The sequence below is a fragment of the Hyperolius riggenbachi genome, chromosome 2 (genome assembly GCF_040937935.1).
Source record: "Hyperolius riggenbachi isolate aHypRig1 chromosome 2, aHypRig1.pri, whole genome shotgun sequence".
Lineage (NCBI taxonomy): Eukaryota > Metazoa > Chordata > Amphibia > Anura > Hyperoliidae > Hyperolius > Hyperolius riggenbachi.
In genome coordinates, this window is record NC_090647.1 from 489,143,119 (window position 1) to 489,163,106 (window position 19,988).

At 44.9% G+C, this 19,988-nt stretch overlaps 1 protein-coding gene across 3 annotated transcripts in view; it reads left to right on the forward strand.

Moving 5' to 3' along the window:
• The window catches only part of TMPRSS2 (transmembrane serine protease 2), a 279,553-nt gene that overhangs the window by 162,628 nt on the left and 96,937 nt on the right, over positions 1 to 19,988 (forward strand). Inside the window, exon 1 of one of the 3 annotated variants that reach the window (XM_068270388.1) lies at positions 7,004 to 7,103. The exons of the other annotated variants lie outside the window; for them this stretch is intronic. The gene's annotated coding sequence lies outside the window, so the exon portion shown is untranslated. Of the gene's footprint in view, positions 1 to 7,003; positions 7,104 to 19,988 lie in introns of those variants that run through there. 3 annotated transcript variants of the gene reach the window in all.

Sequence of the window (19,988 nt, forward strand, 5' to 3'; positions counted from 1 at the left end):
TTTCTCCTGCTATTCAGCTTCAAATTCGCATCCAAACTTTAGATAACAGTATCCTTTTTACTTGTTAAACACAAATGTATCAACACTGGAATGTAAACAAACACTCTCTGAGAAACACTCTCTGCTTCAGGCACACACAGTGTTTAGAATAGCTCATTAGAAGGTTTTAATTTATAATAAAAAGCAGTTTTTTCAGGGCAAGAAAAACTGCACTTGTAATTTGTAGACAGAAAATATTACTTGTGCACAATAGCAAATATTACTGTATGAGCAGTGGTGGCTCCAGCTTCAGATTTTTGGGGGGGCTCAAAGGGGGCACGAGAGCTGGCAGGCCGGGCTTGGGGGGGGGGGGGAATTTAAGATTGGGCGTGGTCATGATGTCATGTGGGCGGGGCTAACTGTAATGTAGTTGTACCAGCTCACGTAGTTACATGGAAAAAAAAAATGAAGTAAACGCACATAATGACAGTTAGCCTTTCACCAATAAATGCACATAAGAATCAGCTTTTCAGCAGTTAATGCACGTAATGACAGACAGCGTTTCCCCATTAAATGCACATAAGAGACAGCTTTTCACCAGTTAATGCACATAATGACAGACTGCGTTTCTGCAGTAAATGCACATAAGAGCCTGCTTTTCACCAGTTAATGCATGTAATGACAGACAGTTTCCCCATTAAATGCACATAAGAGACAGCTTTTCACCAGTTAATTCACATAATGACAGACTGCGTTTCCGCAGTAAATGCACATAAGGGACAGCTTTTCACCAGTTAATGCACATAATGACAGACTGCGTTTCCGCAGTAAATGCACATAAGGGACAACTTTTCACCAGTTCATGCACATAATGACAGACAGCATTTCCCCAGTAAATGCACATAAGAGACAGCTTTTCACCAGTTAATGCACATAATGACAGACAGCCTTTCACCAGTAAATGCCCATAAGAGTCAGCTTTTCACCAGTAAATGCACATAAGAGACAGCTTTTCATCAGCTAATGCACGTAATGACAGACAGCCTTTCACCAGTAAATGCACATAAGAGACAGCTTTTCACCAGTAAATGCACGTAATGACAGACAGCTTTTCACCAGTAAATGCGCGTAATGACAGACAGCTTTTCACCAGTAAATGCATGTAATAACAGACAGCGTTTCCCCATTAAATGCACATAAGAGACAGCTTTTCACCAGTAAATGCACGTAATGACAGACAGCATTTCTGCAGTAAATGCACATAAGAGACAGCTTTTCGCCAGTTAATGTACGTAATGACAGACAGAGTTTCCCCATTAAATGCACATAAGAGACAGCTTTTCACCAGTTAATGCACATAATGACAGACAGCGTTTCCCCAGTAAATGCATGTAATGAGAGACAGCGTTTCACCAGTTAATGCACATAATGACAGACAGCCAGTGTCCCCAGTATATGTAGCCAGGCGTATAGCTGTCCCCAGTATATGTAGTCAGGCTAGTGATGGTGGGCTGGGGGCCCCAGGGCACCTCAGGCCTGGCTGGTGGTGGGCTGGAGGCCTGAGACCTGGCTGGTGGTGGTGGGCTGGGGGCCCCAGGGCAGCTAAGGCCTGGCTGTTGGTGGTGGGCTGGAGCACCTCAGGGCAGCTTAGGCCTGGCTGGTGGTGGTGGGCTGGGGGCCCCAGGGCAGCTTAGGCCTGGCTGGTGGTGGTGGACTGGAGCACCTCAGGGCAGCTCAGGCCTGGCTGGTGGTGGTGGGCTGGGGGCCCCAGGGCACCTCAGGCCTGGCTGGTGGTGGGCTGGAGGCCTCAGGCCTGGCTGGTGGTGGTGGGCTGGGGTACTTCAGGCCTGTCTGGTGGTGGTGGGCTGGGGATCCTCAGGCCTGGCTGGTGGTGGTAAGGCCTCAGGCCTGGCTGGTGGTAGTGGGCTGGGGCACCTCAGGCCTGGCTGGTGGTGGTGCAAATAGTATAAGAAATTGTGGCTAGGGTTCAGGATGTATAAATCAAATAGTAGTAATTTATTGATACGTACAAATATGACACAATTTCATAGCTTGATTGCATGCAAAAATCAGCTTCATAAAATTACCAGTAAAAACCTGCGGAGCGTCTAGGTACCAACAATGAGATGCTCTAACCTTGACAGCAACTATCTAATCTAAGCCGGCATCATACGTCAATCCATACATCCATACAATGGCGCCCACTCACTCGTAAGCGTTGCTCAACTAAATTGCAGTGCGTGATGCTTGGAAAACTGCTCCCATAGGGGCCACTGAGTCCACCTGCACAGCAGCGATATTCAATTAGATAGACAATAATCTCCACAGGGATAAAGAATAGCTTCCAGATAGAAAGTCACTCTTACCACCTCCGTTGTAGCTTGCTGTGTGGGTACCCACTTGATGATACTGCACGGTGTCTCGTATGGTGAAAAGACAGCACAGCCGTCCAACTTGTGTTGAGCTCAGGCAGTCCCTCTTTGAGCGGTGGCCGAGGTGAGATATGCCCAGTCAGGGCAATACCTTGATGCTGCACCTGGAAGGCAGTGTCAGCTGTCGGCTGTGTTCCGCTACTCCAAGCCGCAGTCAGCAATGGCGGCACACATGGAGGGCCTGAATGGCAGTGTCAGCTGTCGGCTGTATTTGGCTACTCCAAGCCGCAGTCAGCAATGGCGGCACGCATGGAGTGGTGTATTGAGGGCTCCAGAGTCGGTATTGTCCGCTGGTATGGATGTGACGTTAACGTGGTACACTAGACTCCGCCCATCGACGCGTTTCCCGCCCCTCACAGGCGAATCGTCAGGATGTATATATATATATATATACTGTATATATACATTTTTTGTTTTTAACCGCCAGGTTTTGGAGTAGCACATGACCTCATGAGTTTCCTTTACCCTTTCTCAAAAGCACAATTTAAAAAATCAAAAAATGCACAAACCAAAAAGCTGAAATAACATTTAAACTACAGTGACTAACTCTAAAGCAGTGGCGGCACCACACTGGGGCTTACCCAGGCTTCAGCCCCAGCTGGCGACTTATCAGCCCATGCTAAAGCCCCCCCCCCCCCCGCCACGGCCACCGCAAGTTCCCTCAGGAGGAGGACTGTCTGGACACGTGAGGAGGGCCTGGCGCTGACTGTCACCACCAGCTATCAGTCACCGCCCCGGCCCGGGACATATACATAATGCTGGTACACTAGCAGCCACGCAGAGCAGCCTGCATATAAAAGATTCTGTCACGTGACGACGTCCAGCGTCATGTGACACTTGCAGCGCGCTTCCCTCGCCTGGCCCGCACAGGCAGCTTCAGCAAGTTGCCGCCAAAGAGGCGAAGAAAAGAGACTGCGTGTCTGCAGCATGCCCAGCACTCACACCCACCAAGCCCAGACACCCACGGACAGCACAGGAAACGTCCGAGCGGCGTCGGACTGGAGCCGGGCCAGCCAGAGCTGAGGCAGCAGCAGCAGGAGGAACTCGTTACTCTGAGCGAGGAAGGAAGGCTCAGTCAAGGCAGCTCAAGGTGGGTGTCCTCCTTTCCTGTGTCCAGCCAGCCAACAGCCAATTTTATTTTTTTTGCACAGGCCTGAGCTCAGCTGCCCTGGGGGGCCCCAGCCCACCACACCAGCCAGGCTTGAGGCCTTCCCACCCACCACCAGCCAGGCCTGAGGTGCCCCAGCCCACCACCACCAGCCAGGCCTGAGCTGCCCTAGCCCACCACCACCACCAGACAGGCCTGAGGTGCCCCAGCCCACCACCACCAGTCAGGCCTGAGCTGTCCTGGGGACCCCAGCCCACCACCACCAATCATGCCTGAGGCCTTCCCAACACCATCCAGGCCTGAGGCCTGAGGTGCCCCAGCCCACCACCACCAGCCAGGCCTGAGGTGCCCCAACCCACTACCACCAGCCAGGCCTGAGGCCTTACCACCACCAGCCAGGCCTGAGGTGCCCCAGCCCACCACCACCAGACAGGCCTGAAGTACCCCAGCCCACCACCACCAGCCAGGCCTGAGGCCTCCAGCCCACCACCAGCCAGGCCTGAGGTGCCCTGGGGCCCCCAGCCCACCACCACCAGCCAGGCCTGAGCTGCCCTGAGGTGCTCCAGTCCACCACCACCAGCCAGGCCTAAGCTGCCCTGGGGCCCCCAGCCCACCACCACCAGCCAGGCCTAAGCTGCCCTGAGGTGCTCCAGCCCACCACCAACAGCTAGGCCTTAGCTGCCCTGGGGCCCCCAGCCCACCACCACCAGCCAGGTCTCAGGCCTCCAGCCCACCACCAGCCAGGCCTGAGGTGCCCTGGGGCCCCCAGCCCACCATCACTAGCCTGACTACATATACTGGGGACAGCTATACGCCTGGCTACATATACTGGGGACACTGGCTGCCTGTCATTATGTGCATTAACTGGTGAAACACTGTCTCTCATTACATGCATTTACTGGGGAAACGCTGTCTGTCATTATGTGCATTAACTGGTGAAAAGCTGTCTCTTATGTGCATTTAATGGGGAAACTCTGTCTGCCATTACGTACATTAACTGGCGAAAAGCTGTCTCTTATGTGCATTTACTGCAGAAACGCTGTCTGTCATTACGTGCATTTACTGGTGAAAAGCTGTCTCTTATGTGCATTTAATAGGGAAACGCTGTCTGTTATTACATGCATTTACTGGTGGAAAGCTGTCTGTCATTACGTGCATTTACTGGTGAAAAGCTGTCTGTCATTACATGCATTTACTGGTGAAAAGCTGTCTCTTATGTGCATTTACTGGTGAAAGGCTGTCTGTCATTACGTGCGTTAGCTGGTGAAAAGCTGTCTCTTATGTGCATTTACTGGTGAAAAGCTGTCTCTTATGGGCATTTACTGGTGAAAGGCTGTCTGTCATTATGTGCATTAACTGGTGAAAAGCTGTCTCTTATGTGCATTTACTGGGGAAATGCTGTCTGTCATTATGCGCATGAACTGGTGAAAAGTTGTCCCTTATGTGCATTTACTGCAGAAAATCAGTCTGTCATTATGTGCATTAACTGGTGAAAAGCTGTCTCTTATGTGCATTTAATGGGGAAACGCTGTCTGTCATTCGTGCATTAACTGCTGAAAAGCTGATTCTTATGTGCATTTATTGGTGAAAGGCTAACTGTCATTATGTGCGTTTACTTCATTTTTTTCTCCATGTAACTAAGCTAGCTGGTACAACTACATTACAGTTAGCCCCGCCCACATGACATCATGACCACGCCCAATTTTTCACCGCGGTGCAAATCCCCCCCCCCCCCCCCCCAAAAAAAATCTGAAGCTGGAGCCGCCACTGCTCTAAAGTACAATACAATAAAATACAATAACATGTGTAAAGCGCTTTTCTCCCATGATTAATACAGGGTTTCAGGCTGGGTTGTGTTACAGAGGAGATAGTCAGATGTTCATGAATGCCAGACTGAAGAGGTAGGTTTTCAGTTTAGACTTAAATGCTTCCAGGGATGGAGCTGTCCTGATTGGGTGTGGCAGGGAGTTCCATAGTGTAGGGGCAGCATGACAAAAGGCTCTGTTTCCAAAGGTTTTGAGGTGGACTCTGGGGGTGACCAAGGTGTTACGTCCTTTTGATCTAAGATTGTAGGGGGTGTTATGCAGTTGCAACAAGTCCTTCAGGTAGCCAGGGCCCAGATTGTGCAAAGATTTGAATGTCAGTAAGCCAATCTTAAACAGAATTCTCCATTTTATCTGTAGCCAGTGAGCACAGGGTTGGTATTATGTGGCAATGGCGGGGGTTGGCTCGTTAACAGCCTTGCGGCGGCATTCTGTACTAATTGCAGGCGGCGTAAGTATCTTATGCAGGCCTGTGTAGAGGACGTTGCAGTAGCTTAACCTTGATGTGACAAAGGCATGAACTAGGGTTCATCGTAAACAAGAAACTAGGGTGTTTTGTAATATATTTCACTTATTTTTTTCTGTACTTATATATAATAATTATGATATTTCAAACTAATCATATTTTTGTTTTTATTAAGAACACATAAACTCTTGCAAATAAACTGGAATCTTTTAGATATATTTGGGCATGACGGTGGCGCAGTGGACAGTGTAGCTCGCAAATGTTTTCGCCAAAGTAATTTTCGCATCAAAAATAGTATTTTCAGTTTTAAGAAAATTTTTGTGCAAATACATTGCATTTTCGCAATATGGCGAAGTGCAAAAATCATTATTTTTACAACAAAAATTATTTATTTTAGCGTTAAATTTGCAAAAAAAATCAAAAAATGTCAAACGTTTTACAAAATGATTTTTGATTGCTCGAAAGTCGAATTTAACATTATTTTCATGAAAATGTATGTGAAAAGAATATCAGCATTTTCGCTTATCACTGGTAGTGGATAGCTCTCTCCTCTTGCAGCACTGGCCCCCTGTTCACATCCCAGCCAGTGCACAATCTGCACAGAGTTTATATGTTTTCCGTGTGTCTGCGTAGGTTTCCTCCTAGTGTCCCGGTTTCCTCTTACATCCCAAAACATACAGATAAGTTAATTGACTTCTGGTTAGATTTTGATGGTTGGCAGAGAGTTAATTGGTAGTCACAGGATTTTAACAATATGTTATTTCCATTAAAGCTGGAAGTAGACAAACTGCAGATTTATTGCAGGATTTGTATCAACTGTAAGAAAGAAATGTTTTTCTTGAAAGGTAATTATGCTGTTGCTTATCTTTTAGATCAGAGAGGTAGTTCTGAGTTCAGGTCTGGTTTAAGTTCACATATCCTCTTAGCTGTATGTAAACCTATAGCCTTCCTATGTGCTGTGTCATGTTGCATACCATGGTGATGAGCAGTGTGCGCCTCAGGCTGATGTTTTCCCAGTCTTCCTCACCTGAGCAACATAATTGGATGTGTTTTGCAAACTCCCAAGGGCTACAAGACTCAGCTGTGACCTGCCTCTCCTCTTCCTTGCAAGGTGGCCCATCCCTGAATTGGTTAAGACCAGGAATCTGCTGTTCTCTCCTTGGCAGGAGGTGTGAGCTCAGTCTGTGGGAGGAGAGGTTCCCTACACCTGTGTCAATAGGTAACTCATTCACTGCTCTGATTAGTACTGTTCAGGAGGCTGAACTCAGTAGAAAGCCACAGCAGCCTTGTTCCAGGTAAGACCTTCAGACTGCTATAACTTGCTGTGATTTCTATAGAGAGTCTGTATATACAGAGACTGAGGGAGAGAAAGAGAGAGAAAGAATATGCTAATTAAAATTACAGCCTGTGGTTCTGTAACAATGTTGTATTCCTGAAACTACCTCCCACGCAAATAACCTTGGCTTTCATTCAGGATTATTTGTGACATGACTGTTGTCTTCTGTGACCGCATTGTTGTGAGTAGCTGGCTCAGCTGAAATGAATAAACTACATAAGCTATGCATGCGTGTGGTTTTTAAATTATTATTTAGTATTTATAGCACCGACATCTTCGCTGCACAGAGTATATATATATATTGTTTTGTCACTTAACTGTCCCTCAGAGGGGCTCACAATGTAATCCCTACCATAGTCCTATATCTATGTATCGTAGTCTAGTGTATGTATTGTAGTCTAGGGCTAATTTAGGGGAAGCCAATTAGCTTATCTGTATGTTTTTGGGATGTGGGAGGAACCAGGAGAAGAACACAGGGAAGAACATACAAAATCCATGCAGATAGCGCCCTGGCTGGGATCTGAAACGGGGACCCAGTACTGCAAGGCGAGAGTGCTGTCCACTATTATGCAGTATGTCAGCATGCCATGATATTAAATCTTAAACGCACACTTAATTTACTCTGTTATGTTTTTATTAGTGGTAGACAAGAATAAAACCATACCTGTAATAAGGATTAAGCTAATGTTGACAATTGAAAAATGAGGTGTGTGTTTGTTCTGTGTATACTAATAAAATAAGCAGCACTGGTTGTACAACTAATAATGAATATACCGGTACGTGTATCCTGTACATCAGTATTGTTATTAATTTATTTGGGGGGAGCGGGTTGCCTATGTATATATACTGTGTTACATAATGAGTTTAAAATAATTACTAATTCGTGTTTGGCTAATTTACTGTTATTATTACTGACTTTTGTTTTCTTTAATTAGGGCTGGTTCAGACGGACGTCTGCGTGGCGTCGCGTTTGGGGGCGTTGCGGCGGCTGCGCGGTCAGGCTTTCAGTATCCTTCGTGTCGCGTTCTGATGCGGTCTCGTTTTTATTAGCCGTCGCGGTTGGCTACCCCCTGGAAGCTACATGTCGCTTCCAGGGACAGCTTGAACGCTCACGAAAATCGGGACACGAACGCCGCGATCGTGCAAACGCGCACAAAAGCTCGATGTAGTTTACCATGACGTTCGGAACTCTTGCGGTAAAAGCTCCTCAAGCGTCCGTCTAAACCAGCCCTGAAACATGTTGTTACCTCTTACATTTCTATAATGTTTCAATAATAAGATTTTTGAAATTAAAATAATTACTATTATTAGCAGAACTAGCAAGCAAAGATATTTTTTATTTAAGCAGATAAACATTATCTGACACCATTTCTCCTCAGCTTCGTTATATTATTGCTTTCACTATATCTGTTAGTCCTGAGTCATTTTATCTACGGTATACTCATCTTCTCTGATTGATTTTCTAAGGTCTATCGAAGGTCTATTTGAATTTTTTTATTTTTTTTTAACTTGTTCCCATTTTCGTACCGATCATAAAAACCTGTTGTTTGTAAGTCGGGCATTCATAAGTCGGGGACCACCTGTTTGTCTTAGAACCCTTCTGTAAAGCATCTCTCAGGGTCTGGGGATACTCTGAAGCCTTTGGCTACTATTGTAAGCATATTCCACGTTAGCTGTACTGATTGGTGTTTCTTTCTTGTTTTCCAAATTCCTGTCATAAACTATTCGCACAGGTTCATTGCTTGTTTTAGGGCTTATAGTTGGTATTTAACTGGTACGTACCTTTAATTTTGATTGGCCAATTTTACCACCTCTGTGTAGTATGAAGGCCAATACATTTTGAATACTATGAACATATGGGGTAGGTATGCTCTCATGCTACATGGAAGTGGCAAAATTGGTCAGTGATTGGCCAATGAAAATGTAAAGTGTGTACCAGGATTAAATTGAGGAAAAGCTTGGAAAAAAAAAACATGAGGCTAAATAAGGTTGTTGCTTATAAGGAACCACCTACAAAATTTTTGGGAAAAGCAAAACTGTCCCCTCTAAAACTTCAACAGAGCAGTAGAGGTTATGCTGTGAATAAACGATTCGTTTTTGCCGTGCATTTCTGCTTTCGATCATTTTTACCGCTCGATTCTGCAGTCGATTGTCTTATCTTCCACTTCTTTCTCTTATCCTTTTCCATTCACTTCTATCAGAAATCGAGCGGCAGAGGAATCGAAAGGCAGATCAGACAAGTCGGAAATTATCTATCGAACCATCTAATCACCTAAAAAACAAACCGTGTATTCCCAGCATTAGAATCTATGGGCAATGTTCACAAAAGATCAATAAAGTTGCCTTTGGAAAAGGGCCCTTTTCCACTAGCAATCGCTAGCGTTCACGCTGAACGCTAGCGATTGCTGAATCGAAAAAGCAAAAAATTTACCGGTGATTTCCCGACGTTTGCGGCCGCGATTTTGCTATGCTACGCACTGCATAGCAAAAGTCGCTCCGCGGCGCGATCGCGATCAAGTGAAAAACGAATCGCGGTAGTGGAAATTACCTACCGCGATTCCTATGTTAAAAAGCAAACCGTAGCGATTTTAAAATCACTAGCGGTTTGCGGTTTTGCGATTAAGCAGTCGCAAACGCCCTAGTGGAAAAGGGCCCTTTCACAGAGGGTGCGCCAACTACTTAGCATACATTGCACATTAAGTACAAGCAATGTTACCTAATCTAATGCAAGCATTGCTAGAGTAGTCAGTGCAGTGCTGTACAGATTACACGCGTGGCACTAATTGCACAACGCACCCTCTGAAGTTTCCATTAGTAAAGGTAAAATTGTATTTGCACATTTTTATTGTTTTTTTTGTGACTATGAACCTATTTGTGCTATTCAGTCTCTTATAAACCATGTCACACGATGAAAACGTATAGATAAAACTCTGTTCTTTTCTAGTGAGTTTTCTCATAGGGGATGTTTTTATATCTTAATAATAACCTTTCCTAATACCTTTCAAGAACCTAACTAGAAATAAAATACTCAAAATACTTTTTTTTCCTTTGCTTTTTACCTACTTTTAGTACTTCTACAAATGATATTTGCTGAAAAGTTATTTGCTAGATGAGCTAAAAAGTTATCTGATCAGGCAAACGTTTAGGAAAAAAGATGACCGTATCAATGCGTAGGAAGCTCAAAAATATAAACAGAAGCAGATAGTAAGAGGCATGCAGGTTCAAATAAGAATTATTGAAATAGCAAATCGTTTAAATGTAGTACTTTACCTGATTCAAAACTTCTTGCTTTTACTTATGGCTAACACTACAATACTCTATTGCTACTACTTTACCTTTAAAGCGGATCCGAGATGAAAAAGTAACTATAACAAGTAACTTGTCTATATATTTTTATATCGTATCTAAAGTTTAGATAGTTTACACAGCAAATCTAGCTGCAAACAGCTTCACCAGTTTATGATTATTTATTCCTGTGATACAATGAGGGCAGCCATGTTCTGTTTGTCACATTACACACAGACAAGCTGATAGCATCTCCAGCCCTCATCCTGTGAAAACTTAACTCCCCTCCTCCCTCCTCCCCTCTGCCTCTGAAATCTCTGGCTAGTAACACCTCCTCCTCCCTAGACTTGGTTTAAGACACATGTATAATCATCACTCTGCTCTGCTCACTCTGCTCATCTTCACAAGGCAACAAGTGACATGTCGAAAACCAGGCTTCCAGTACATAAAAGCTACCTCTAATTGCTAGCATTTTGCGATTGTAGTGTGAACGGGGGGGGGGGGGGGGGGGGGCTGACTCCTCTTCACTTGAGTCTGATAACAGCTTCATTATCTGTTTACGTATAATTAGTCAGGGGTAAGAGATGTTATAAACAGCCGAAAACAGGGAAGGAGATGACAACTCCACTGAGAAGGCCATACGCACATTCATATTTCTGTTCAATTTCCGGCAGTTTCAATCACACTGAATCTGCCAGAAATCTATTGCACCATGTCTGACCGATCTGTCGTGTGTGGTAGGACTTTATCAAATGACAAGTTCCATTACGTGGATCCCAGTTAATATGGACTTGCTGCAGCTATCCAAGGAGCATGAAATGTGATGTTGGGCTCCTGGCTGTCTCTGGGTCATACATGACTAAGCATTTGATCATCCGATTTATTTAATACAAACATATACTTTTCAAAGGAAATCAATGAAAAAGACGTTAACATTTCCAACATGCTGTTGTGATCTTTTGTCCAGCATGTTCTCATTATAGGTTTGGTCTTTGCTTATGTAAACTGTCCTCTGTTCTTGTTTGCACCGTGTAAATAATATACATTCAACTTGTAACCTGACCTGTGGTTAGCTGTTATATGTTGCAAGTGACCGCATCGAAGATAATGTACAACTATATACGTATATTATGTAATAACAAAGGTGAAAGCTGCGTCAAGCCCAGTAAGCTTCAATAGTGAAATTACAGCTTTTACAAGTATTAACAACCCTTATGCTGGGAATACACGGTTCGTTTTTGCCTTCGTTTAAACCTTCGTTTCGATTGTGCCTTTTGTCCTTTTCGATCCCGAAATAATCGGTCATACGGTTAATATCACCACCCACGGTTTCGTTTTTTTTTTCCGATTCTGATGGTTTCGTTTTTCCAATGATCGAAGGCTGCAAAGAAACGAAACGAAAATCCCTTTTTACAGGGACGGACTAGCATAAACGAATATATAATCGATCTGAACAGCCATCAAGCCTACCAATGGCTCGATTAGATGGATAAAGAGAGATAATATCAAACATGTTCGATCACTAGTCGTTCGTTTTTGGGGTCTATTAATCGAAACTATAATGAGATTATGACTATTTTCACATACGTTTTCAACACTCGATTCGTTTACCGAACGAATCGAAGGTTTAAACGAAGGCAAAAACGAACCGTGTATTCCCAGCATTACTTTTCCTGTACAACAGTATCAGCCAATCTAAACCTCCAATCCCACCAACAATTCAGAAGTTTATTTGCTTTACTAGGCCTTTGATTATCTTGATGTCAATTAAGGCGCGTACACATGCCATACCGCTGCAAACGACGGGTCCGTCAGACCCTCCCGCTGGGCGGACGTTCAGCCAATAGTAGCACGTGTGTATGCGCTGTTGGCAGACTGATAAGGCTCAGCAGATCGTTCAGGAACAGCCTTATCAATCTGCCGACAGCACGTACACACGTGCTATTGTCAGCTGAACGTCCGCCCAGCAGGAGGGTCTGACAGACCCGTCGTTTGCGGCGGTATGGCGTGTGAACGCGCCTTTAGTGAGGCTACCTTTACAATATTGACTGAGCTTTCTCTTTCCCTCCCAATATAACCCCAAAACTGTAGGCCACTCCCCTTTCAGCTGCTCAACATTTCCAAATGTGTGCTCCTTCCTATCTCCAGTCCACTGATCACCAAATGCCTGGTACATGCTCTCATAATTTTACTTTCACTATTACCACATCCTCTCATGCTGGATATGCACGATGCAGTTTCCCATCTGATCGACTATTATTTCTGTCATGTCCGATCTGTTCCTGTTTGACAATGGGATCGGTTTTCTGAAGCTATCATAGGAAAATTGATCCCGTTATTGAGCAGTGTTGTGGAGACTTTTCGCCATAGTCATTTTTGCATCAAAAGTGACATTTTCGATTTAGAGAATTTTCTGCAAAATCTCAATGTTTTTACAGAAAAAAAAATGATATTTTTACCTTGAAAATTTGCAAAAAAAATCTAGATAAATGCGAAACGTATCAAAACTTTTGATTGCATTTTTCGCTCAAAAAAAAAAATGTAACATTATTTTTGCAAAAATTAATGTGAAAAGGCATTTTTGCACATCATTGAGGAAGAGCAGTATGTCATGTACACACGATGCAACTTCCTGTCAGATTACCCGTCAGATTACCTGTGCTGTGTGTGGTAAGAATCGATCCCTCCCTGATCAGATTAAGATTAGAGAGGGATTGATCGTTTTGTCACATTGGGTGGCAATCTCTGTGTGCATGGCCATACCCTCTTCAATTCACTCGCTTTCTCGTCCTAGTAGATTTTCTAATAACTTTTAACACACTTAGAACCAACTCTTCAAAATCGCCTACCTATCATTCCCTCTGTCCTATCGCCTCACTGAACTATTGTCTCCTTTTCCTCCATTCATAGTACTATGTTACTTATTCTCTTATAATATGAACTGGGCAGCTCTACTTCCCCTGCCTGTGTCGTTGTTTCTATTAGTGGAATTTTTTTAATTGTCTCCCCGTTTTATATACAACTCAAAACAATAAGTAGATGCTTTATAAACGCGGACTCGCCTTGTATTTCAGTGCGCGGTGCATTTCCCACAGTTAATGGTTGTGAATCCGGGCACAACATTTCTGGCTGTTCCTCCATTGACCTTTTGAAAGGTGGAAGTTTGTTGGGCTGGGAATAGCTCCTGCAAATACCCCATTGTGTCCTGAGCTAATTCATCGGACTGGTTATCTGGCAGTTGTGTGCGTGGTGTCGCTGCCGGTTGTGTCAGCTTTGTGCCCACTGGCTCCTTGTAACTGGCTGAGGACTCGGACCTCGTGCGTGATGTGCTGGTGCTGCTTAACCCACTGCTGGACGCTTGAGAGGTCATCCAAGTAATTATCTGGTCCTGTTCTTTTGGATTTGTGAGGGTTGTTGTCCTGGACAACATGGGCGGTATTGAGTGGGTTTTCTTGGGTGCTCCCCTGTGGCCTGTACGTGAACCGTCAGGGGAAACACCTCTTCCCTTGCCCCTCCCTCTTTCTTCCTCATTTCACTTATCCTTAAAGTACACGCTGACTGGCAGCAGTACAGTGGCAGTACAGAAATGCTATACAGTGGCGGGTGAGCGGTGTACCACTATTCCCAGCAGCGACACAGAGCACAATGCTATACAGTGGCGGGTGAGCGGTGTACCACTATTCCCAGCAGCGACACAGAGCACAATGCTATACAGTGGCGGGTGAGCGGTGTACTACTATTCCCAACAGACACAGAGTGGCAGTAAACAGAATGCTATATAGTGTGGCTGAGCGGTGTACCACTATTCCCAGCAGTGACACAGAGCACAATGCTTTACAGTGGCGGGTGAGCGGTGTACCACTATTCCCAGCAGCGACACAGAGCACAATGCTATACAGTGGCGGGTGAGCGGTGTACCTCAATTCCCAGCAGCGATACAGTGCACAATGCTATACATTGGTGGGTGAGCAGTGTACCACTATTCCCAGCAGCGACACAGAGCACAATGCTATACAGTGGCGGGTGAGCGGTGTACCACTATTCCCAGCAGCGACACAGAGCACAATGCTATACAGTGGCGGGTGAGCGGTGTACTACTATTCCCAGCAGACACAGAGTGGCAGTAAACAGAATGCTATATAGTGTGGCTGAGCGAGGTACACAGAGTGGCAGTAAACAGAATGCTATATAGTGTGGCTGAGCGAGCGGTGTACTACTATTCCCAGCAGACACAGAACAGTAAACAGAATGCTATATAGTGTGGCTGAGCGAGGTACACAGAGTGGCAGTAAACAGAATGCTGAGCGAGCGGTGTACTACTATTCCCAGCAGCGACACACAATGACTGGGGGGGACCCTGGCTAGCGTGGCTGGAGAGCGAACTACCCTGCCTGCCTACCCAAAGCTAAACCCACAGACAAATGGCGGAAATATGACGTGGTTCGGGTATTTATTTACCCGAACCACGTGACAGTTCGGCCAATCAGAGCGCGTTCGGGTCCGAACCACGTGACCCGTTCGGCCAGTCACAGCGCTAGCCAAACGTTCGGGGAACGTTCGGCCATGCGCTCTTAGTTCGGCCATGTGGCCGAACGGTTTGGCCGAACACCATCAGGTGTTCGGCCGAACTCGAACATCACCCGAACAGGGTGATGTTCTGCAGAACCCGAACAGTGGCGAACACTGTTCGCCCAACACTAGCCAGAATCAGAGCAGGAGGAGGAAGATATGTCACACTTCTGTGCAGAAGCTGAGGAAGATGAGGTGTTTTGTGTTAAATAGTCAACTACGTCCTGACAATATTGGGGGTTGATGGCACATGCCTTCTATTGAACACTGTACTTTGGTCACGAAATCATGACAGCGCGACCTCGAACAGATCTGCCAGGTGGCCTGCCTCTGCCTTTTGTTTTACCTATATTGGGGGGATGAAGTGAAAGGTATGCACTGACTTGACTAATACAATGTGCAGTCAGTCACACAGGTGCAGTTAACAGGTATGCACAGAGTGGTATATCACACTGTGTGCGCTCACGTAGGTAGGTGGGTGCACTGAAGTGAACAACAGGTAGTAGGTATATGCAGGGATGGGTATTACATGTGCACCTGTCACACACAGACAGGTACTGGACAGGCACAGTGACACTGCGTGTGCTCACGTAGGTAGGTGGGTGCACTGAAGTGAACAGGTAGTAGGTATATGCAGTGATGGGTATTACTTGTGCACCTGTCACACACAGACAGGCACTGTGACACTGACTGATACTGCTGTATATAATGCAAGTGGGCCACACACAAAAAAAAAAAATAGATCACAAGAACAAGATTAGCTCTCAAAAGAGCTGTTGTGGGGTGCTTTTTTAGCAATAACAATCAGCCAGGAGCAAGCTAACAAGCCTACAAGAGCCTAACTAAGCTTTCCCTATAAGAGTCTGCAGCAGCTATCCCTTCACTTATTACTGCAGACACACGAGTGAGTCCACTGCCTGATGCTGCCTGCTTTTTATAAGGGGGGGGGGGCTCCAGGAGGGAGTGTAGCCTAATTGGCTACAATGTGCCTACTGTGATGTAGAGGGTCAACGTTGACCCTCATGATGCACTATGGGGGTGAACCGAACTTTTGGATAAGTTCCCGCAAAGCTTTTAGGCGTGATAACTGAGTTAGCACCCTTTTGTGAATCGAGCCCTAAATCTGCACATACTTTTATTTTACGGTATTTTTGTTTCAGAGTCATTTTAAATGCATGTAGGTACAGTTGTAAAACTACTTTTTTACAGTCCTAGGTATACATACAATGAATTACTTATTATTTTTACACATTTATGTACCAATGGTACTGTAGTGCAGTGACATCCAGAAAACATTATCCAGTCTGCATTTTGGTTAATGATTTTTGGGTTTACTGATTTTTTTTTTTTGCTTTTGTGTTGACTAAGAGGCACTTTTGCTTGTGGAATATGTTAGTTTCAGCTGTCTCATTTCTTTATTTCATTATTTCATATAGGGACAGTTTCAAAAAGTGATGCCTTGTTGGGATCTCATTAATTTGCAGATATTTCATGGCATGTTTACATTTAAATATACAGTAGATCTTCTTGCTGATCTGCTGGAAGTTGATTTAGTGGTGCTTCCATTTGTTGTACTTTTGGGGCAGTTTATTAACCATCAGGAATTTACACAACATAATCTGTATTCGTAAAGATCAATGAGGCATGTTTAGTGCATTTGATAAGATCTGTTACTGTTAGCCAGAGAAGCACTGGGTCCCAGGTTCAAATCCCAGCCAGGTCAGCATCTGTCTTGTTTGTATGTTCTCCCCGTGTCTGCACAGATTTCCTCCCACATCCCAAAAAACATGCATATAGGTTAATTAGCTTCCCTCTAAATTGGTCCTAGACTACGATACAGACACTACACACTACAAACATAGACATATGACTATGGTAGGGATTAGATTGTGAGCCCCTCTGAGGGACAGTAAAGTAACAAGACAATATACTCTGTACAGTGCTGTAAAAGATTTTCGGCATTTTACAACTGAAAAAGTACCCCACAGTTGAGGAAATAGTACTATCATTTATTTTGAGTATTTTCTTGCTTTTTGGTGGCTTAAAAGGCATTTTATCATCTCCTTTGTGCATGATGGGCTACTTCACATAGACAATACACATTTTCTGCCTGGGTGTGCACCAGGCGGCTGACGTCATTCCAGACTCATGCGGCTGGATATCTACCATAACTTGATATAGTTACTAGGCACCTTAGCTCGTCACTGCCACCACCTATCAGCACGCAAGCGCGCGCCCCTGCCACGTGTGCGTGCCCCCGCCTCCCGGCCCCCTGCCTGTCCTGCTCCCATCCAACGGCTGTCCCTGCGGCACATGCGCAGTAGCATGCAGGGACACACACACGGACATGGGACGCAGAGACAGAGGGGTTTTATTAGTGTAGTTATATTACACGCAGATATGTTTGGGTAACTGAGTTTTTATTCATCTATAAAAAAATGCCCATTCATGATACTATTTTTTTTTTTTTTTCGATTAGATAATTTTGTTCGATTATTCCATTAGATGGAATCATCAGATTTTTCCAACATGTCAATTGGATATTTATTGAAAAAACGGGATAATCGATTCTTTTTTCTTGATAAAAAAAGATTATTTTTAACTTTCAATCGATTCAATCTTATTGGTCGAATAAATGGGAAAATGTAATGTTTTTATTGTACCGTGTATGGGCACCACTAATTGGATAAAAGATGCTTAGTATGACCACATCTTCCAGAGAGGTGCATGCACATCTTGTATGTATTGTAGAATCATTGTTTTATATTGAATTAGAGATAACTTTTTTCTTTTTAATTTTGTTCTGATTTTTGGATTCCTAGCTTATGCTACTGTGTCCTGGCAGTGGGCATTACAATGCATGGGTGATCCATAAGGACTGTGATCTTATAAATTTGTGTACATCTTTGTACATTTATCTTTTGTAGTGTATTTTTGCTGTTTGGGTGTTCTGTTTATATGATGGTAATCTAATTTGTTTTCTGTTTTATTTTTGCCTGGTCTTCAGATTTGTGTACATCTTTGTACACGTATTTCTTTGTATTGTATTTTTACTGTTTGGGTGTGCTGTTTATATGATTGTATTCTGATTTGTTTTATGTTTATTTTTTGCCTGGTCTTCATATTTCCTGCTTTTATTTTATCTAGTATCTCAGTGTTTCTCCTCTGCAATGGGCTGGTGCCATCAGACACAAATTATATTAAGCCGTGTATTTTTATTTATAATCAGGATTTTTGATTTGACGTTTGTGGAATCCTACAGGCGATTTTTTTTTTTTTTTTTTTTTTTTAATACTGCAATTGATTAACTTGGTAGTTCATTGAAATGGTCTGATTTCTTTCCTGATTGTCATTGTTAGAGATTAAATAAGTATTTTAACTAAATAAGCCTTTAAGAAGCTTCCCTTTACGGCAGGGGTCCCCAACCTTTTCCGGCCCGGGGACCACTTTCTGACCAAATTTTTCTCCGGGGCACGCGGGGGGGGGGGGGGGGTGTAGCGTCCTAGTGGACAGTGTCGTGCACAGCGGGTTACCGGGAGGGGGGGGGGGGGGGGTTCATAGCTAGCATAGTTGCCTCAGTATAGGGAGTTTAGTTGCCCCAGTATGGCTAGTACAGTTACCCCAGTATAGCTAGTAGAATGCCCAGTAAAGCTAGTATAGTGCCTCAGTATAGCAAGTATAGTGCCCCAGTATAGCAAGTATAGTGCCCCAGTATAGCAGCACACACCTCCTCCCCCCCCCCCCCCCCCCCCCCGCGGCCGCCGCTGCAGTTACCTTGGCCAGCGGTCTCTCTTATTCCCCTCTCTCTCTCTTCCCAGCGTGTGAGTAACAGCGCGCCCTATGGCTGCTGTGATAGAGAGGGAGGAAGCAGGAAGGTGAGAGCGGTTCCCATAGTAACGGCGTGCCGCTACAGGAAGCCGCTCTTTCTCTCCTGTTTTCCTCCCTCTCTATCACAGCAGCCGCAGGGCGCGCTGTTGTGACACACACTGGGAAGAGAGAGAAGGGAGAATATAAGAGACCACGCGGCCGCCAGAGGTAACGGAGCGGCGGAGGGGGCGGGCAGACAAGAGGACAGTCCCGCGGCCCAACTGGAAACGTCCTGCGGACCACCAGTGGGCCGCGGACCACAGGTTGGGGATCCCTGCTTTACGGGGTTCCCAAAGGGATTAAGGTGCGCACTTGGCTACGCTTCATGTGGCTTTGCCACAGCCCAAAGGTGGTACACAACAGTTTGGCAACCACAATGTGCTGCCATGATGAACTGTGTACTCAGATTTGCCGCAGTGCAGTCTCTGGCACTAGTGAATGGGGCATAGTAAGCAGTGTGAGAAAAGAGATATATATATATATATATTCTATATCATTATTCATACTGTATAGCATAAACAAACACAGAACATTTACATCGCGCTTTTCTCCTGGTGGACTCAAAGCGCCAGAGCTGCAGCCACTAGGATGCGCTCTATAGGCAGTAGCAGTGTTAGGAAGTCTTGCCCAAGGTCTCCTACTGAATAGGCGCTGGCTTACTAAACTGGAAGAGCCGAGATTCGAACCTAGGTCTCCCGTGTCAGTACGCTATCCAGCCATAAAGGACAACTGTAGTGAGAAGTATATGGAGGCTGCCTGCCATATTAATTTTACTTTTAAGCAACACCAGTTGCCTAGCAGTCCTGCTGATCTATTAGGCTGCAGTAATGTTTGAATCACTGCAGAAACAAGCTTGCAGCTAATCTTGTCAGATCTGACAATGATGTCAAGAACACCTGATCTGCTGTAGGCTTAGTCAGGGAAGTGGCAGCTCTAGGTTCAATTTTTTTTGGGGGGTGGGGGGGGCGACAAAGGGGGCATAATGGCTGTTCGGTGGGGCTTGAGTGATCAAAATTGATATTTGTACTGAAATGCAGCCAATGTGTGTTCCTTTACCACAAACAACATACTCTTACCCTTGCAGATAAAGTCAATAAGTACTGTGTGTGTGTGTGTGTGTGTG